At 40.7% G+C, this 19,943-nt stretch overlaps 1 long non-coding RNA gene across 1 annotated transcript; it reads left to right on the top strand.

Annotated features, from left to right (window-relative positions):
• Positions 1–3,475: 3,475 nt before the first annotated feature.
• LOC120107892 (uncharacterized) lies at positions 3,476–10,555 on the top strand. The gene is made up of 2 exons (XR_016398487.1): positions 3,476–3,610; positions 8,380–10,555. It is a non-coding gene; the product is annotated as an uncharacterized LOC120107892 (long non-coding RNA).
• Positions 10,556–19,943: the final 9,388 nt, after the last annotated feature.

Below are 19,943 nucleotides of genomic sequence, written 5' to 3' on the forward strand. Positions count from 1 at the left end.
AGATTATCTTTATCCTTAATTAATGAATCATGCTTATGAATATAAGTTTGATTAGTTACTTTTAGTTCTCTGTTTTTAACATTTATATTCTTATACTCAATCATTAATTCATTGAACGCATCATAAAGTTCATCAAAAGAAAAATCAGGATGCGTATCGGAAGTTACCTCGTCTTCGTTGGCCATGAAGCAGAAATTGGCCTTTTCTTCTTGTTCCTCGTCAGAAGAGGAGGATGATGAGTCGGAGTCGGATAGTGTAGTGACAAGAGCTTTCTTCTTCTTGTACTTACTCCCCTTCTTCAGTAAGGGGCATTCAGCTCTTATGTGACCCGGCTTCTTGCACTCGTAACATCCAATCCCCTCGTTTTCTCTTTCCTTACCTTTGTCCTTCCGGTAGAAATTTGAGGGCCCTCTCCTTTGATGATAGGACTTCTTGTGGTTGATGAATTTCTTGAATTTGCGCACAAGAAGAGCCTCACCACCATCTTCCTCATCTTCTTCTTCTTCACTGCTGCTGCTGCAAGATAAGTCCTTGTTAGAAGAAGTAGATTTTAAAGCTATTACCTTTTTCTTATGGGAAGACTCTTCCTCGTGTTGTTTCATGGTGAGTTCGTGAGTCATCAGGGATCCAAGGAGCTCCTCAAGTGGAAGCTTGTTCAAGTCTTTAGCTTCTTGGATCGCTGTCACTTTAGCTTCCCACAACCTCGGTAGACATCGAAGGATTTTCCTGACAAGCTCACTGTTAGTATAGTTCTTGCCAAGGCTTTTTAGGCCATTGACAATATCAGTAAACCTAGTGAACATGGATGTGATAGTTTCATTTGAATCCATTTTAAATAGTTCATATTTATGAACCAAGATGTTTATTTTGGATTCCTTGACTTGATTCGTGCCCTCATGGGTCACTTCAAGTCTGTCCCAAATTTCTTTTGCTGAATTACAAGTTGAAATCCTATTGAATTCATTACGGTCTAAGGCACAATAGAAGACATTCATTGCTTTAGAGTTTAATTGTGCCTTCCTCATGTCATGTTCATCCCAATCCGTTTCTAGTTTGGGTACCTTGACACCATCTATATATATGGATGGGATGTATGGGCCATTTACAACAATGGTCCACATCTCATAGTCTTGGGCTTGGATGAATATTTTCATCCTAGCCTTCCAGTATGAGTAGTCGGATCCATTGAAGAAAGGGGGTCTTTGGGTGGACTGACCCTCAATGTGAGAAGATCCAAATGGGGTTGTCATTTTGATCTTTTAACTCTTGAGTGGAAGAGTTTTTGGCTCTGATACCACCTGTTGCCCAGATAGACAACCCAAGAGGGGGGGGTGAATTGGGTTTTAAAACAATTTGGATAATTTAAAATGTTATGGATGATTAATTAAAAACTATGCCAAGTTATTTAATTAATTACTATGTGCTGTGAGCAATATGAAATGAGAAGAGGAAGAGACAATCAATCACAAACACAAGTTTTATAGTGGTTCGGAGCTATCCCTTGCTCCTACGTCCACTCCCCAAGTTTCTCTTGGGAATACACTATAACCCCCTTGGATTACAGCCGGTTGTTTTGCAAGCTCACAACCAAACTTGTTGTTTTACGAGCTAACAACGAACTCGGTCGGTTTTCCCAGGCTCACCGACTAGAACCAACCCCGATTGTTTTCCCGGGCTCACAATCAAACCCTTTCACACGTTGGTTTTAAAACTGGCTCACCAACTAACCTTTATCCCCTTGATTCAATCCCCCGATTGAACCAAGTAAATACACGTAGTAGAAAGAAAACAGAAAATAAGCTTCTCAAAAGCAGGTATGAAACAATATATTCAAGGATGAGTTTAGAAGCCCTCAAACGCTTTTAAGCTTAAGTAGAGGAATGGCTTCTTGACTCTGGTCTCCTCTTGGATGAGTGATCGACTTGAATGTAGGAGGAGGAAGCTTTGAATGCTGGGGAGAAGTTGGTGGCGCAGTAAATGCTGATCTCCCCTTTTTCTCGTTGAAGAGCACTTGCAAAGCTTGAAGACTTGAATGCTTGGAGTGGAATGTATGTTCTCTATTTTGCTACAGTCTTCTGTGGCTATTTAAGCCAACCCCCACGGAAACTAGCCGTTACTCCACTTTTTCTGGCCGTTCTGCACACTCTGCGCAGCCTGACAATGTGACCGTTGGTGGGTTGGAGTCGACTCGCGCGATCAGGAGTCGACTCGGCTGTAGCGGGAGTCGACTCAAGCTTTTCAGGAGTCGACTCGGCAACTGTTCCAAGTTTGAATTAAAGTTGCCGTCACGACTGGGAGTCGACTCGTCTTGGCCCGGAGTCGACTCGCCAACTTCTGGCGCTGACCTGGCAATTTTGGAGTCGGCTTTTCCTCTGTAGACCGTGGATACAAATTTGAATTTTGCCCTCTCGAGTCGACTCGACTGTCCTGGGAGTCGACTCGAATCTCAGAGCCCGAACTCCCGATTCTCTGTCTTTTGGCTCATCCAGTCTTGGAGTCGACTCGAACTTCCTTGGAGTCGACTCGGCTCTCAGTTTCCGAAAGTTGGTCTTCTGCCTTTTGACGTGAAGCTTGTCTTGGTGTCGACTCGAGCTGTCTGGGAGTCGACTCGAATCTCAGTGGCAGTAACATGGTTTTCTCTGTTGATGGTCGCACAATCTTGGAGTCGACTCGCGTAATGCGGGAGTCGACTCGAATCTCAGAGTCCATAAAACACTCTCTGACTTTTTCTTTGTGCACCGGTGGGAGTCGACTCGCGTTCCACTGGAGTCGACTCGAATCTCAGAGTCCATAAAATACTCTCTGACTCTTTCTTTGTGTACCGCTGGGAGTCGACTCGCGTTCCACTGGAGTCGACTCGAATCTCAGAGTCCATAAAACACAATTGTTCTTCATGATCACTAGGTAAATATAAGATAGTCCATGCTTAAGGAAGATGTGGTGTGCTACTACTTTAGATTAGGGTAGACATTGCATGCCAACTGAAGATGGATTATTCCCAAATTACTTTTGTGACATTTTATTTGAATGCTTATTAGGCTTGCAGCCAATTTGCATGTTTATCCAAGAATAAATTAAAATACAAATAATCCTTGTTTCGATGTTAGTGGTGAATTTCCTACCCTAGGTTCCCTCGAACTAATATCCTTTTAATTGCATTTTTTTTTATTAAATTTTTTAGTTTAATTTTCTCCACAAACTTTTTTTTTCAAATATTTTTTTAAGAAAAATAACTGTACCCCAATCCCTGATTGGATCGATACCCGTAATTACTATCCTACTAGATACGTGCTATTGCATGGTCTTTAAAGTTGACTATCAATTTTTGGCACCGTTGCCGGGGATTGTTAGTATAGTTGTTTTTCTTTTCATATATGTAAAAAAAACTTTAAATATATATATCTCTAAAATAAAATAAAAATATTTTCTATTTTTGTTACTTTAATTACCCCTTTTCTTCTCTCTTACTAATTTTTGGTTTTTATTTTGGGTATTATTTGATCAGGAATCAAAGAGGAAGACAGGGACAATCAAAAAGGGAACTGCTGGAGAAGGAATGCTGTAGAGGTTTGCCTAAAAATAAAAAAAATTGCTGGAGAAATTCTTTTTGGTAACATCTGAATCTTTCTTATTTAAATTGATTTCCAGTTTGCTTGAAATTTTGTGGTGATTGTTTGATTTTAATTTTAGTAAAAGTGTGAATGCATGCTTGATACACATACACCAATTAATCCGCACATAGTAAGGGCAATCACCCCAATAAGATAAGAACTGGATTCCATCACCAGATTCTTGCCCAAATTAGGTAAATCAATTCTCACATAGTTACCACTTTAATTAAAATCAATTAGATGTTGGCCCCTAGGGACATTCGAGCTCAATAGGACGAAGATCACCGAAAGTTGCACCAATTTCGTACTATGGCTCAGTTGATGTCGAGGCAAGCTTTGTCCCAAGGAAGACAGTTCATATGTTCGAGGCAAGTGGTTTTTAAGTGGGACCTTTGCAACGCATCGTGACCCCCCCACTTACCTGGGAGCTTACTTAGTCAACTCAGTCATTAGACCGGATTGGAGGCTTAGGTGCCCTCTTCAAACCAGTTAGGAGCTGTCTAGTGATTTTAGGGCAAATACAAGGAATTGATGTGTTTTTCTTTTAGTGCATGCTTGACTGTACTTGACTGATCAGAAAGGTATTAGTGTATGCTAGGGTGTCGTTCCAGATCTCCTGAATTAGTACCTTTTGATTCTGAAATAGAGCGTTCTATTAGGACCCTTCGAGCCGAAATCCGCTCCTATAGAACCATAGGATCTGCACCACCTGTCGAGATGGCTGAAGAGCAACCCAAACTGTTAAAGGAGTACTTTACTCCTTCCATTTATACCTCTCCATCTTGTATTCGACTACCTGAAACCACTGCTGCTGTACAGTTTGAAATTAAGTCTAGTGTCATCCAAATGCTTCCTTCTTTTTATGGACTTAATAATGAAGACCCATATAAACATTTGGATGAGTTCTTTGAGATCTGCACTACTGTCAAAATTCAGAACTTCACTGATGATGCTCTGAAACTTAGGCTGTTTCCTTTTTCCCTTAAGGATGGAGCTAAACAATGGCTCCATTCATTAGAAGCCAATTCTATTCTCTTTTGGGCTCAAATGCAACATGAATTTCTAAAGAAATATTTTTTCATAGGAAGAACAAACCAATTTAGGCGTGCGATCACGAGCTTCTCCCAATCTGACGGAGAAGAATTTCATAAAACCTAGAAAAAATTTAGATACTTACTCCGAAAATGCCCGCATCATCAAATACCCAAATGGCAACTAGTGCAATGCTTTTATGATGGGTTATCTGAACGAAACCGTCAGATGGTTGATGCTTCTTGTGGGGGAACTTTCATGCTTAAGAGTGAGCATGAGGCATGGCAGATGTTTGAAAACCTCAATGAAAATTCCCTCCACCATGCCTCCTCCGCTCGTCAAGCACCCCCGAGTTCTCAAAGAAAAGGGACCATATATGAAGTTAGCCAGTCCATAGGTCTATCAGACAAAGTAGATGCACTATCCCGCAAGTTGGACCAGCTAATGTCTAGAGAACAGCTTTCAAACTTTCTCCAAGCACAAGTTTGTGCTCTTTGTTCTAGCCTGTCTCACCCTATTCATGAATGCCCTTCGGCAGCTCAATTCCCTGAATTTGTGCAAGAACAAGTTAATGTTGCCCAAACACAGTCCCGACCGGGTAATGATCCGTATTCTAACACTTATAACCCGGGGTGGCGCAACCATCCAAACTTCTCTTGGAAGCAGCAGACTCCCAATACCTCCCAACCTTATTCCCAAAACTTTCAACCGTTCCAGAATGTTCATCCGAACCGTCCTCCTACTCACTATTCATAATTTCAACATGTCTCTTCTCCAGCACCCCAAAGAAACACAGCCTTTGAGGAGAAAGTGTTGACCTCCTTTCAAGGTTTGGAAACCATTACACAATTGGTGCACTCTCACACGCAATCCATCGCCAAGCTAGAATCCTAAATGGGGCAACTAGCTAATACATTAAACAAGCGAGAGGAAGGAAAGCTTCCAAGCCAACCAGTGAGTAATCCAAGGGGACAATACATGGCTCAAGAAAATCAACTAAATACAATTCATCATGAACAAGCCAATGCTTTGACTACCCTAAGGAGTGGGCGTGTAGTAGACAATAAGATTGGGGAGGATAACAATAAGGAAGGTAAAGAAGAGGATAGAAATGTGTTAAATGAAAATCTAAAACCTTCGTCTTCTTCAGCTAGTCCACCTTCTGCCAAAACTCACATTCCAAAAGTCATATTTCCTGACGCTCTTAATTCACCCTCTCCCTTTGGCAAAAAGGAAACTTCACTAGAGAAGATGATGGAGGTTTTCAAACAAGTTAAAATCAACCTCCCACTTTTTGATGCTATTCGACAAGTTTCCTCCTATGCCAAATTTCTCAAAGACCTTTGTACCCAAAAACGAAAATCTAGGACACATGTGCCTAAAAAGGTCTTCCTAACTGATCAAGTGAGTTCTATTCTCCAACATAACACCCCTTCGAAATTCAAAGATCCTGGTGCTCCCACCATCTCCTGTGTCTTAGGAAATAATTTCATTGATCAAGCACTCTTAGATCTAAGGGCAAGTGTCAACCTTTTACCTTACTCAGTTTATGAGAAACTTGGGTTAGGTGAGTTAAAACCAACCTCGGTATCCCTTCAATTGGCTGATCGATCTGTAAAAATACCACGAGGAACAATTGAAGACGTCCTAGTCAAGGTAGACAAATTCTATTTCCTAGTCGATTTTATCGTCCTTGATATGGAACCTGTGCCTAATCTTAAGAAACAGATCCCTATGATTCTAGGTCGTCCCTTTTTAGCTACAGCCAATGCGAGTATAAATTGTAGAACTGGGGTGATGAATATATCTTTTGGGAATATGAAGGTCAAGTTAAATATATTTCGTGCCTCTGATCAACCCGCAAAGGAAGTTGAGTGCTTCCTAATAGACAAAATGGACGATCTTGTAGAAGAAACCCTTTCCTATATTTTGGCAGATGACCCTCTGAAAACATGCTTGGCCCATTTTGACGTTGCTATAGAAAAGGCCATAGAAGCAGTCAACTCTATGCCCAACAATCAGTTTCCCACAAATTTTCTTCCTTTGAGAACTCGGCATGAACCCGGTATGATTTGATATGGATGCGCTGCGTCTGGCTGAAGATGTCAAACTTAGCGCTTGTTGGGAGGCAACCCAATTCTCGTAGGTTATTTTTGCATATTTTCTTGTCACATTTTTTTTGTTATTTTCTTAACAGGATCCCTCATATTACTGATGCAACTACGGTAAAATGCTTCTATCCTCCATCTGCATCATATTTTCGTCCAAACTAAAACAAAATAAAAACAATAAAAAATATATATATAATATAATATTTAAAAAAAACATTGAGGGCAATGTCTGATCTAGGTTGGGGGGTATAGGATTCAAATTTTTGAAGAAATTTTTTACATTTTCGTATTTTTAAATAAGTTTATCTCAAAAAAAAAACTAATTTCTATGCTTTAGTGCTGAAATGATAAACATACAAAGTATATAAAATCTAAAAAAGCCCAATAACTAGTCAGGAGAAAGTCAATTTGAGTTTTTTTTATTAAAAGTTCTTTTAGCGAGTTGTAAGATAATTTTTACTTTGGAATTTCACAACACACATGGCCTACACTTCTAAGGATTAGGTTCAACATTATGTTGTTAAGTCTGGTAGCAACCTTGAGTCCTGATGAATCATACTTATCTAATTCACTTTTATCTAAAAAAATAAATAAAAATAAAAATAAAAAAATAAAAAAAATAAAAAAATAGAAAAAAAAGAAAGAGTGAATTTAGTCAGGTACATCGAAAAGGGCTACCTTTTGTTAAAGGTCAGCGGGTTTGTGATGATGAACCCGAGCATAGGATCGTAGGGGAGTCTTGATGCCCAACACCTTATGCCATCTAGTGTGGGAGTGTTGACTGAATGCTCGTTACACGGAGGAATCATTACAAGAGTAAAAGTGCATAAAAAAAAGAAAGAGAAATAATATTGACCTTGAAAAAGACGATAGTGTGAAAGCCGTCATTGTAAAAATTTGGGTAAACTGGAATATTACAGATAAAGCCCATGAGGTATTAAAGTAAACATCCACAACTCTCGGAATCCTGCAAGATAGGATGATTTTGAATTAGTGATTAGGTTTTATCTGACCAATTCTTGGAAATTACCAGCTTTAGCAGTATTTTGGAAAATCTAAAGCCTTAGCTTGTGTATGGTCCGGATATCACCGAGCACCCAAGTATAAATAAATTTTACAACTCCCTAATGGAAACTTAATGATTTCAACTTAAGTTGCATTTTGACCTAGGCTTTGGACTGACTTAGCAATTAAAACTTTGTGTGCTTTAGAAATTCTTGACATTAAGGCATTTGAAATTAGATTTTATAAAACAATGAAATAAATTCTTTCGACAGTAGTTTGTGGTAGCTGCGCCGGAAACCCTCACGAGACAAAACTCGTCCACTAGGGCCACCTAGGGGTTTAAAGCCTTATTGCATATGGTAAATGCAATCGCGATTCCTGCGAAAATGAGTTAGTTTTTTTTTTTTTTATTTTGCTTGAGGACTAGCAAAATGTAGGTTGGGGGGTGTGATAAGTGCTAAATAATGCATAAATTAATATCTTATTCATAGCACTTATCATTATTTTAATTCACATATTTTGTAAATTTAACTAAAAAATGTGTTACCCTCATCATTGCATTTTAATAAATTAATTCGAGTTTGATTTAGTTATTTATTAATTGAGCCTAATGTATGTAGGTCGAATCTAATATATGCAGGTCGAGTCAAACTTATTTCGGATGATCCTTGAACTCGAATGACATGCACCTCGGTCCAGCCCCACTCCCCTATTTCTTTCGCATCCAATCGAGTTCAAACTTTCGTTACATTGTACTATCTGGTCATTATCACATCCGCGATTAGCTATTCAAAGTCTTCCTAAAATTCCATGTGCAAGCCATCCACGTATCAAGTCTTACACATCATCTCCCTATTCTTCCACCACATCTCAGCCACGTCATAATGTCTTCTAAGCATTCCCAATCTCCCCTGTTCCATGTCCAAAGAACAGGGTCATCCCAAGACTTCTCAGCTGACCTCATGTCTCATGAAATCATCTCCAACTAAAATCCTTTTTCCTCCACGTCACCTTCTCCCAGGTTTCTTCCACATCGTTCCATCCTTATCCTATCTCCCAACCAACTCCAAGCTTCATCCCGTTGTGATCTTCTCTTCTCCCGTTCGGATCAAGCAACCAATATTCCCCTGTTTCACATCCCGTTTGTAATAACACTCATCCCGACTATCTTCCACGTCTCCTCCCAGATTTTATCTTTCCATCGTATCTCCATCCCATGCTCATCCCAGTGTTTCGGATCACATTCTCCACAGCCGGAACAGAGTCGAGACCCAAGGAACATTTCCTTATCCGAACCCCATGAAACAACCAAAGCCACGTCTTAATCTGGATTATTTCCCAGCCGAGATCCTCTCAGTTCACGCTCGTCCTGGCCAATCGCATATCATCTCCCATCCTCCCCTATCCCGAGTTATTCTCTGCTTCCGAACGAGAGTAATCTGCCATCTCCCACGTCCCACCATCTTCCATGATTCAAACTTCCATTCTTCTGGAATCCCATCTCCTTCCGTTCGTGAACATTATCCCAACTGCATCATCCCACATCTTCAGCCGTGGGCATCAATCATGCATCCCCGTCCTCGCTATCCCCTGTTCCCAGTTTATCCCCAGCCGAATCATTCCAGCGTCAAAACCAACCGAGATCCTCCTTATCCCACGGATAAGCCCAAGCCACCTTCATCTCTTCCGCGATTAACTCCCAAACTCCCAGATCTTCCAGCTCTCATTCTCTTCCGGATAACCTTCTTCTCCCACGAATCAATCTCTTCCAGAACCATCCTTCCAGCAGCACAAATGCCGAATCTTCCGATCCCATGGCCAGCCGTTCCAAAGCTTCTAAGCGTCCGTAGCATTATGGATTGATTCCATCATCCACACTCCCTCCTATTCGGATTAATTGACCACAGAAGAATCCCCTGTTTCAACTTATACGTCTCCGTATTCATCCTCATCCCATGAACAACCCAACTCGTTCCCAACCGATTGGTTCCTCTCAGCCGAAATCCCAACTTCATGGCTTCCGATTCTTCTTCCCAGACTTCACGGAAACAGAACACATTAGCTCACGGGTCATCTTTTCTTCTTCGGAATCTTTCCCAGGTTCCCCCTGGTGCCCGTCTTCATCTTCCAGCCGACCGAATCCAATTCCAACATTCCTCCCAACATTCTAGATTGATTCCATGGATCATCTCCCCTGTTCCGGATCAACCTCATCCATTCCGCGACCAGCTCCCCAGCATCCCAGCCGTCTGCCGCGTTAAAGCTTCTCCCCACTCCAAGGATCAGCAGCTCAACGTCCTCCGGATCACCATCTAAGCTCTCATCTGAGATCCAGCTCCAACTTCTCCCGCGTCCGGATCTCCCGCAGCCAACAAATTTCAGCTCCATCCAGCCGCTTCCATCCTTATCCCACATTCAAGCTTATCCTCTGAACTCGAAACAGGGGAGAGGAGAAGGCTGGTGGAGGCTATAAAAGGGGAGGAGACGGACCCCATGAACCTATCTCTCTCAGGTCAAATCCCACGGGAAGAAGAAGAAATAAAAGGAGGGAGAATAGTTTGGGCATTTCGGGAAACACTTTCCATATAAAAAAAATGAAGTGCTGAGGCAGAGGAAGCCGATCATGATGGAAGCCCGTTGCCGTGCCGCTGCTGCCGTCCACCACTGCATGGAAGCCTAATCTCTTCACTGGGGCTGGATGCAGCGCTAACAAAGGGATACGGGTTTTATATTTTATTTTATATTCTTGAGGTTGTATGAACTTATTGTTTTTAATGAATATCTTCTTTTATCTCATGTTTAATTTCTGTGATTTTAAATGTGAAGTTTATGCAATTATTCTTCATGATCACTAGGTAAATATAAGATAGTCCATGCTTAAGAAAGATGTGGTGTGCTACCACTTTAGATTAGGGTAGACATTGCATGCCAACTGAAGATGGATTATTCCCAAATTACTTTTATGACATTTTATTTGAATGCTTATTAGGCTTGTAGCCAATTTGCATGTTTATCCAAGAATAAATTAAAATACAAATAACCCTTGTTCCGATGTTAGTGGTGAATTTTCTGCCCTAGGTTCCCTCGAACTGATATCCTTTTAATTGTATTTTCTTTTATTAAATTTCTTAGTTTAATTTTCTCCACAAACTTTTTTTTTCAAATATTTTTTTAAGAAAAACAACTGTACCCCAATCCCTGTGGATCGATACCCCTAATCACTATCCTACTAGATACGTGCTATTGCGTGGTTTTTAAAGTTGACTATCAAATACTCACAGCAAGGGCTATATCAGGTCGTGTACAAAGCATGGCATACATGAGACTCCCTAGTGCCGAAGCATAAGGGATCTTGCTCATGCGTTGAATCTCTTCAGATGTGTTGGGGCACATCTTTTTGGAGAGATGAATCCCATGCCTAAGGGGTAATAGACCCCTCTTGGAGTTTTCCATACTGAACCTCTTCAGTACTTCCTCTATATACATTTTCTGTGATAGGCCAAGCATCCTTTTAGATCTATCTCTATAGACCTTAATCCCCAAAATGTAGGATGCTTCCCCAAGATCTTTCATGGAGAACTCTTTTGATAACCAGACCTTGACAGAGGTTAGCATGAAAATATCATTCCCAATTAGTAGGATGTCGTCCACGTACAGTACGAGAAACACGATAGCACTCCCACTAACCTTCTTGTAAACACATGGTTCCTCTTCGTTTTTGATGAAATCAAACGATTTGATCGCATCATTGAAACGAGTGTTCCAACTCCGAGATGCTTGCTTTAGTCCATAGATGGATCTTTGCAGCTTGCAGATCTTGTGATCACCATCACTAGAAGTGAAACCCAAAGGCTGCTCCATATAAATATCTTCATCAAGATATCCATTCAGGAAAGCAGTTTTCACATCCATCTGCCATATTTCATAATCATGAAATGCTGCAATGGCAAGCAATATTCGAATGAATTTCAGCATGGCTACAGGTGAAAAGGTCTCCTGATAGTCAATACCTTCGCGCTGACTATACCCTTTCGCCACTAGCCTTGCCTTATAGGTCCATACCTTTCCATCCGAACCTATTTTTCTTTTGTAGATCCATTTGCATCCAATAGGTACTATACCTTCTGGTAGATCTACTAAGGTCCAGACTTGGTTGGAATACATGGAGTCTATCTCTAACTTCATGGCTTCCAGCCATTTCTCGAAATCGATATCAGATATCGCCTCGTTGTAGGTATTGGGATCCTGTACATGTTCCCTATCTCCCATGAGGAACATTTTCTTGGTATCCTTTACTAGTATACCTAAGTATCTATCAGGAGGATGGGAGACCCTACTTGATCTACGAGGTGGAGGAGGTACTACGTGTACTGGATCTATGTGAATAGGTTCTATAGGATCCATTACTCGTTGCTTTTCAGAGACTCTCTCTTCAAGCTCAATTTTCCTCCCACTGCCTCTATCAAGGATAAACTGTTTTTTCAAGAAGATGGCATGTCGGCTCACAAACACATTGTGATCCTCTGAGATGTAAAAATTGTATCCTAATGACTCTTTAGGATATCCTATGAAACGAGCACTTATGGTCCTAGACTCTAACTTGTCCGTCTGTTGTCGCTTGACGTGGGCAGAACATTCCCAAATCTTGAGATGACCAAGACTCGGCTTCTTACCATGCCATATCTCATACGATGTGGTAGGAACGAATTTAGAGGGAACTCTATTCAGTAAATAAATCACGGATAATAAGGCATCTCCCCAAAGAAACATAGGCAGATCTGTGAAGCTCATCATGGATCAGACCATATCCAATAGAGTCTGATTCCTCCTTTCTGATACCCCGTTGAGTTGAGGTGTACCTGGAGGCATCCATTGTGAGACTATGCCATTCTCCTCGAGATAGTTCCAGAATTCCCCACTAAGGTATTCTCCTCCTCGATCTGATCGAAGAACCTTAAGAGTTTTTTCAGTCTGTTTTTTTACTTCATTTCTGAACTCTTGAACTTTTCAAAAGACTCAGATTTGTATCTCATAAGATACACATACCCATATCGTGAATAGTCATCAGTAAAGGTAATGAAGAACCTCTGGCTGACACATCAAATGGGCCATACACATCAGTGTGTACCAGGATAAGTATTTCAGTGGTCCTCTCTCCATGTCCTATAAAAGGTAATCTAGCCATTTTTTCTTGAAGATAGGACTCACAAACTGGATATGACTCGAAAGTCAATGGGCCGAGAAGCCCATCTTTCTCTATTTTGTTCATTCTGTCCTCTCCAATATGGTCAAGCCTAAGGTGCCACAAATATTTCTTGTTTATCTCATCTCTGGATCTTTTAGATCATATGGCACTCACTACTTGCTCAAACACATCAACATGCAAGTGATAGAGACTGTCAATCATGAAACCACGTGCAACTAATTTATTTCTGAAATAAATAGAACAACAGTCTTTGTCAAATGTCAAAACATGACCATCCTATACTAAACACGAAACAGAAATCAAATTTCTGCCAGCAGCAGGGACATAATAACAGTCTCTAAGCAATGAACTAAATTCAGACGGTAATCGCAGAGGATAGGTGCCCACAGCTACAGCAGCAACTCTTGCCCCATTACCAACCCGAAGGATCACTGCACCTTCCACCAACCTCCTACTTTTCTTTAGACCCTGCATAGTAGTGCACAAATGAGCACTAGAATTAGAATTTATAACCCAACTAGAAGTAGAAGAAACCATAAGGTTAGTTTCAATTATGAGCAAGTCTAACATACCTTCAGAAGGTATGTCTGCCCTTTTGTTCTTCAGGCTCTCGAGGTATGAAGGGTAGTTCCTTTTCCAATGGCCGTCAATGTTGCAGTGAAAACATTTTTCCTTGTCATTAGCTTTTTTTTTATGAACTTCCTTCTTAGGCTTCTTGTCTTTCTTCTGCTTCTTTACAGGCTTCTTTTTCTTCCAAGTAGACTTTCTCTTGGAACCAGAAGTCAGCTCAGCAGTCAGAACAGAGCCCCTTGAACCTTTCAAGGCTCCCTTAGCAGTTACCAACATATTCAATAGTTCAGTCTTAGTGCATTCAATCTTATTCATATGGTAGTTTAATATAAACTGACCAAATGAATCAGAAAGGGATTGCAGGATCAGATCTATCTGCAGTTCCTTATGCATGGTCATACCGAGCTTCTCAAGCTCCTTTAGGTCCTTGATCATAGTCAGACAGTGATCATGGACAGACTGCCCCTCGCGCATCTTTGCCTTGAAGAGCCTCTTGGACACTTCAAAGCGTGCAGTGCGGCTCTGCTCACCATACAACTCTTGCAGGTGAGCCAGTATTTTTCTAGCAGTCTTCATGTTCTCATGCTGGCATTGAAGTTCATTAGTCATGGATGCCATGATGTAGCACTTGACTCTAATGTCATCGTCTGTCCATTTTTCATGCGTCTCACGCTGATCATCGGTCGGACGTGATGGTAACCTAGGGCTGTCATTCTCGAGCACATACGCTAATTTCTCGCAACTCAGAACAATTTTTAGATTTCTAAGCCAGTCTTTGTAATTAGTTCCAGTCAGTCGGTTGGTCTCAAGAATACGGATCAAAGGGTTTGAAGCTGATATTGTGATCTGTAGAGAGTAAAGATTCTAGTTAGACTTTGTACTTGAACTTAATTTGTTTTAGGAACTTTTAAAATAAATATGTTCCCACTATTTTCTCGAATCCCTCATACTCTCCTGATGGAGAAACGAAAATCCTACGCGACTAGGATTTCTAGTGGGTACTGCGGTCTCACCAATTTACATGCCGCCTCACCTAACAGTTATTGGTGGCATATAAATGGATGAGTGTACAACTTGTACAATGCTTCTTAAGCAAATTGCAGTGGTACTTGGTCTCTAAGTCATGAAGACCTCACCTAACAGTTATTGGCCCCATTACTTAGTTAAGTCAGACCCACCGTATAACCGCAGAAATAAAGTTGTCATTGGGTCCTCGCCTAACAGTTATTGGTGCCCAACCCCACCTTTACCCTGTAACATCTCATATCTAATAGAGAGGTCCAGTCCCCCGATGCAACTTGCCCACTGTGTCCAGCCGAGACAAATCAACACCGGAAAGACCTTAGCAGCTCTACTACGGTGGAAGACCTATGGACTTAATATTGCATAATCATGCCTTAGTGTTTGCAACTTGAGTTCTTCATAAGAGGTAATCGAACAATTGGCCAGGTAAGCAGGTGGGAGGCTCTCCTTACTTGGAGAGTAAGGTCCTAATTAAGTAACCACCTTATAGGCTTGCCTAGACACCAATTAGATCAATTAATCTAATATGACTAACTCATATTGGTTCACCCTCGACTGATTAGGGAGGTTTATAATTAGGTCTCACTCGATCGCGTATTCACATCTCATGCAAATATAAATCTACCCGCATAGGCATAAACATTAAACATCCAGGCATTTATCAAAATAAAATTAAATGGTGATGATCATGGATCTAGGATGGGGTCATTTTACAAGCACATGCACGTCAATTAGTTTGATCATCTTCAACTCTTGATCGATCTTGATCCTCTAGGTCGAATTGTGATCACTTGATCTATCTTCAATCAACCCTTGATCTTGATCCGCGCATGTTGAGCTTGTTGATGTACATATCGATCAACCATCGACGTGCAACACACATCACAGATTACATCCCAGATTGCTTTAAAAAATTAAATAAAATTAAAGAATATATTACAACCCTTTTTTATGAGACATGCAGGACTCTAAGACATGAATTTAAGATGCACGCAGGCATCTGAAAATTAAAATTACATGCATCACAGAATATCACAGAACATCGCAGAACATTTCAGCACATTCAAAGGGTCCATCCATGATCATCACCATACGAATCACATGCATCAAAATTATTATCAGATCTGTAATTTAACTGATTATTTCATCTCATGACTTGCTGATCATGCAAGATTTGATTCTAAATATTTGTAATCATATCATCAAAGCATTAGAATCAATAATCTAAGCATCCAAAAATCAGCATGCAGAAAAAACAGCAAGCTGAAAATTTGCATACATAAATTTCAGCAAGCATAATCCCTTAAATTTCAGATGTAAAATACCTTTAAAAATTTAATCCTAATCTTAATCTACATAACCATGGCTCTGATACCACTATTAAGATCTGTCATAAGCCGCTGAAAATTCAAAAATTTTCAGATATGCAGCGGAAAGACATGTGCATATCCCGTTCATTGCATGAACGTATTTTAACACCATTTATAGATAGATTAGGATTAAATTCTTATTAAATTATTTTAAAATCATGATTAAGAAGATCAGATCTTCACGTTGTGCGGGTAGATGGTCTTCGCAAATCTGATTTACGTGATATTTGATAAAGGTTCAGTGGAAGCCGTCACGCGTCCGGCCTCTATAGGTATCCACACGAAGTAGTGAGTCGATCGAAGCCTTTGGATCTCCCGGGGATGCTAGCTCCCTTGAAGAGAAGGCTATTGATGGCTGAAGTCCTTTCCTTTGAATCAACCTTTGATTGGCTTGAGAGGAAGAGTAAGAAGGAAGAACCCATGAAGAAGATTGAATGCCTCTGTGCAGCCTTTTTCTTTTTCTTCTTTTGGAACCAAGATGAAGAAGGAAGAGGGCTTCCTAGGCTCTTCTTTTTCTTCTCTTGATTGCGGCTCAAAGGAGGAAGATGGAGGAGGGTGCTCACGGCTGGAATGAGGAGAAAAGCATGAATAGTGGCCGAAATCCCATGCTCCTTTTGAAGTATTAAGGGATAAAGATGAGTTCCTATTTTTTAGGAACTCATTCTTATCCCTTTAGATGGCAAGCAAGGAGGGGCGTAGCCCCCTCCTTTTCTTCTCACGCAAGCAAGGGAGGGGCGTACGCCCCTCCCTCTTCTCCCCTCTATTCCCACACCCCACTTAATCACATTAAGTAGGGTGGGTTTAGCCACATAGGTTATGACCCAATCCTTTTCTAAAAAGGATTAGATGAACCCAATTTAATTCCTCCAAATCCTAATCCAATTAGAATTTAATTGAACCATGACTCTATTGAACTCTTCAATCCTAATCCAATTAGGAGTCATTTAATTAATTAGATTAAAATTAAAATTAATTAGGACTTAAGAAAATCCTAATCTAATTAGAACTTGTTTAAATTTCAGCCCTAAGATAATTAGGACTTTAGAAATCCTACTCCAAGTAGGACTCTAATTTAATTTGAAATTCTAATCCATTTAGGACTCCAAGGATCCTACTCCAAGTAGAACTCATGATCAAGTCCAATTAATTAAATTAAATTGCAATCCGATTGCAATTGTTCCTTCTTCTAACTACCAACTTTTAGTGGGTTATCCATTTATCAATCTAATTGATCATATGTGATTCTTAATCACAATTCAACCATCGGACCGATCAATACTTCTAATGTGTGTGACGCCATAGGTTCTATTCTGACTGGTAGTGAGATATATTTCGATCTCTATCACAATATCATTGAAAACTTCTTTCAATGGGTTGAAAAAATTCTAACTCAACTCACCAGGAATTATCGACCATCAAGATGATCCCTGTGAGTCTCACCATCCACCAGTGACACCTAGCAGTATGTAGTGCCTATCCAGCAGAATAGAATGATGAAACTCTAGGTGCAGTTATCGTATGATACAGTCCTTCTATCGTGGATCCCTACAGACCGAAGATCATGGATAACTCGTCAAACTCCGTCGTCTGTCATATGTCTAGATTTATTCGACTTGAGTTCAATAGTGAAAAACTCTTTCTCCACTGTATATTACTGCCCTGGCCAAGGTCTTACAACTCAGTCTAATAAATCATATAGGATCACTCTTCTTCTATCAAGGTCGATAGATTCCATGTAAGTGCATACCCTACTCCTACAGTAAACCTACTGCAGCCAATCTACACTACAAGGACTCATATGACTAGAGACCATGTATATGTGTAGTCAAACTGTTAGATGTATGCCCTAGAAGCCAATCTGGCTGACACATTGTTAATTCTAAGGACATAATTTTGTATTTGACTATTTATTATTGAATAAATAAAGAGCATCTTTTTATTCATACTATTTATGTGTCTATGAATCGTTCAAGAATTAATAAGATGATGATGCGTATTCTTAAGAGTTAAGAATTTGAGCCATGCATCATTGGTGATTAATTTCTGAATGCTCCTGATCAATGGATCATCACAAGGACGGTGATCGATCCGATCAGTGCACACATTGCTTTTCTTATGGATGGACGAGACTCGAGTCCACAGTGTGGCAACACTGAAGTAATAGTGCAGGTGCTTGTTAAGAACAAGGGTACTGAGCGTGACCAAGACAAGAAGTCACTTGGATGTCTATCCACTCGTCAGTGATTTGCTTGATGTTGCAGTAGTATGACAGGTCCTTTGACCTGCGATGCTTCGGCTACTCACAGTGAGGTTATTGTAGTTTGACTGCACATATACATGGTCTCTAGCCATATAGGTCCATGCAGTGTAGATTGGCTGCAGTAGGTTCACTGTAGGAGTAGGGTATGCACCTATAAGGAATCTATCGACCTTGATAGATAAGGAGAGATCCTATATGATTTATAAGACTGAGTTCGTAAGACCTCGGCCGAGGCAGATTGCACAGTGGAGAAAGAGTTCTCCGCTCTCGAACTTAAGTCGAATAAATCTTGACATATGACAGACGAAGGGGTTTGATGAGTTATCCATGACCTCCATCTTGTAGGGATCCACGATAGAAGGACTGTATCACATGATAACTGCACCTAGAGATTCATCATTCTATTCTGCTGGGTAGCCATTACATGCTGCTAGGTGTCACTGGTGGATGGTGGGACTCACAAAAATTATCTCGATGATCGATTAACCCTAATGAGTAGAGTTGGAATCGTTCCGATCCATTGAAAGGAGTTTTCAATGATATTGTGATAGAGATCACAATATATCTCACTACCAGTCAGAATAGAACCTATGGGGTCACACACACTAGAAGTATGGACTGATCCGATGGTTGAATCGTGATTAGGAATCACAAGTAATCAATTCGATTGATATTCAGTTGAAGAAGAAACAATGAAATTAATTAATTGGACTTAAACACAAATCCTACTTCGAGTAGTATTCATAGAGTCCTAATTGGATTAGGACTGAAAATCCTAATTGGAGTAGGACTGGGATTTCTACTTGGAGTAGGATTCCTACAATCCTAATTAGATTAGGAGTTTTGAATTAAAATTGGATTCCTACTTGGAGTAGGATTCCTAGAGTCCTAATCGGTTTAGGACTTCAGATTCAAATTAGAGTCCTAATTGGATTAGGACTAAAATTAAATAAGTCCTAATTGGATTATGATCTCCTAAGCCCTAATTAATCATCAACCTAATGAATCAAGATGACTCCTAATTGGGTTAGGATTGAAGAGTTCAAATTAAGTCATAGTTCATTCAAGCTCTAATTGGATTAGGACTTGTATAAAACCCAAATTGGTTAAACCTTGGACTAAGCCTAATTAGGTTAGGACTTAGCCACTAGAAGACCTCCTAATCCTCCTTAGAGGAGGACTAGGGTTAGCCAAGAGGGAGGGGCGCACGCCCCTCCTCTTTTCCCTTGTTGGTGCGGCAACACAAGAGGGGCCAGCGCCCCTCTTGGAAAACAATCAAGGGCTCCTAACTTGTAGGAGCCCTTCATGCTTAAAAAGGGATGTGGGCGGCACCCTAGGGCTAATGATTCAAGCCCTCTTCCTTCTCCACCCGTGAGCCCCCTCTCCTCCTCTTGTTTCAGCCGCAAGCAAAGGGAAAAGCCAAGAGGAGTCTTGGCGGCATCCTCTTCCTCCTTTCCTTCTTCCAACGCAGGCAAAGGAAAAAGGGCTGCAAGGCGTGGTGATCTTCTTCCATGGTTGCTACTTCTTCCTCCTCCTCCCAAGTACAATAAGGGTTGATTAAAAGGGAGGACATCAGCCACCAAGTTTTCTCTGCAAGGGAGCTAGCACCCCGGGGAGAAAAAGAAGCTTGGATCGATTTCTACTTCGTATGGATACCCGTAGAGGCCGGACATTTGAACGGCTTCAAGCGAACCTTCTTCCAAAAATCACGAACTTCAGTTTGCGGTGATCATCTACCCGCACAAGGTGAAGATC

The sequence above is a fragment of the Phoenix dactylifera genome, chromosome 15 (assembly GCF_051530095.1).
Source record: "Phoenix dactylifera cultivar Ajwa chromosome 15, Ajwa_hap1_PhDact_Kaust_v1.1, whole genome shotgun sequence".
Lineage (NCBI taxonomy): Eukaryota > Viridiplantae > Streptophyta > Magnoliopsida > Arecales > Arecaceae > Phoenix > Phoenix dactylifera.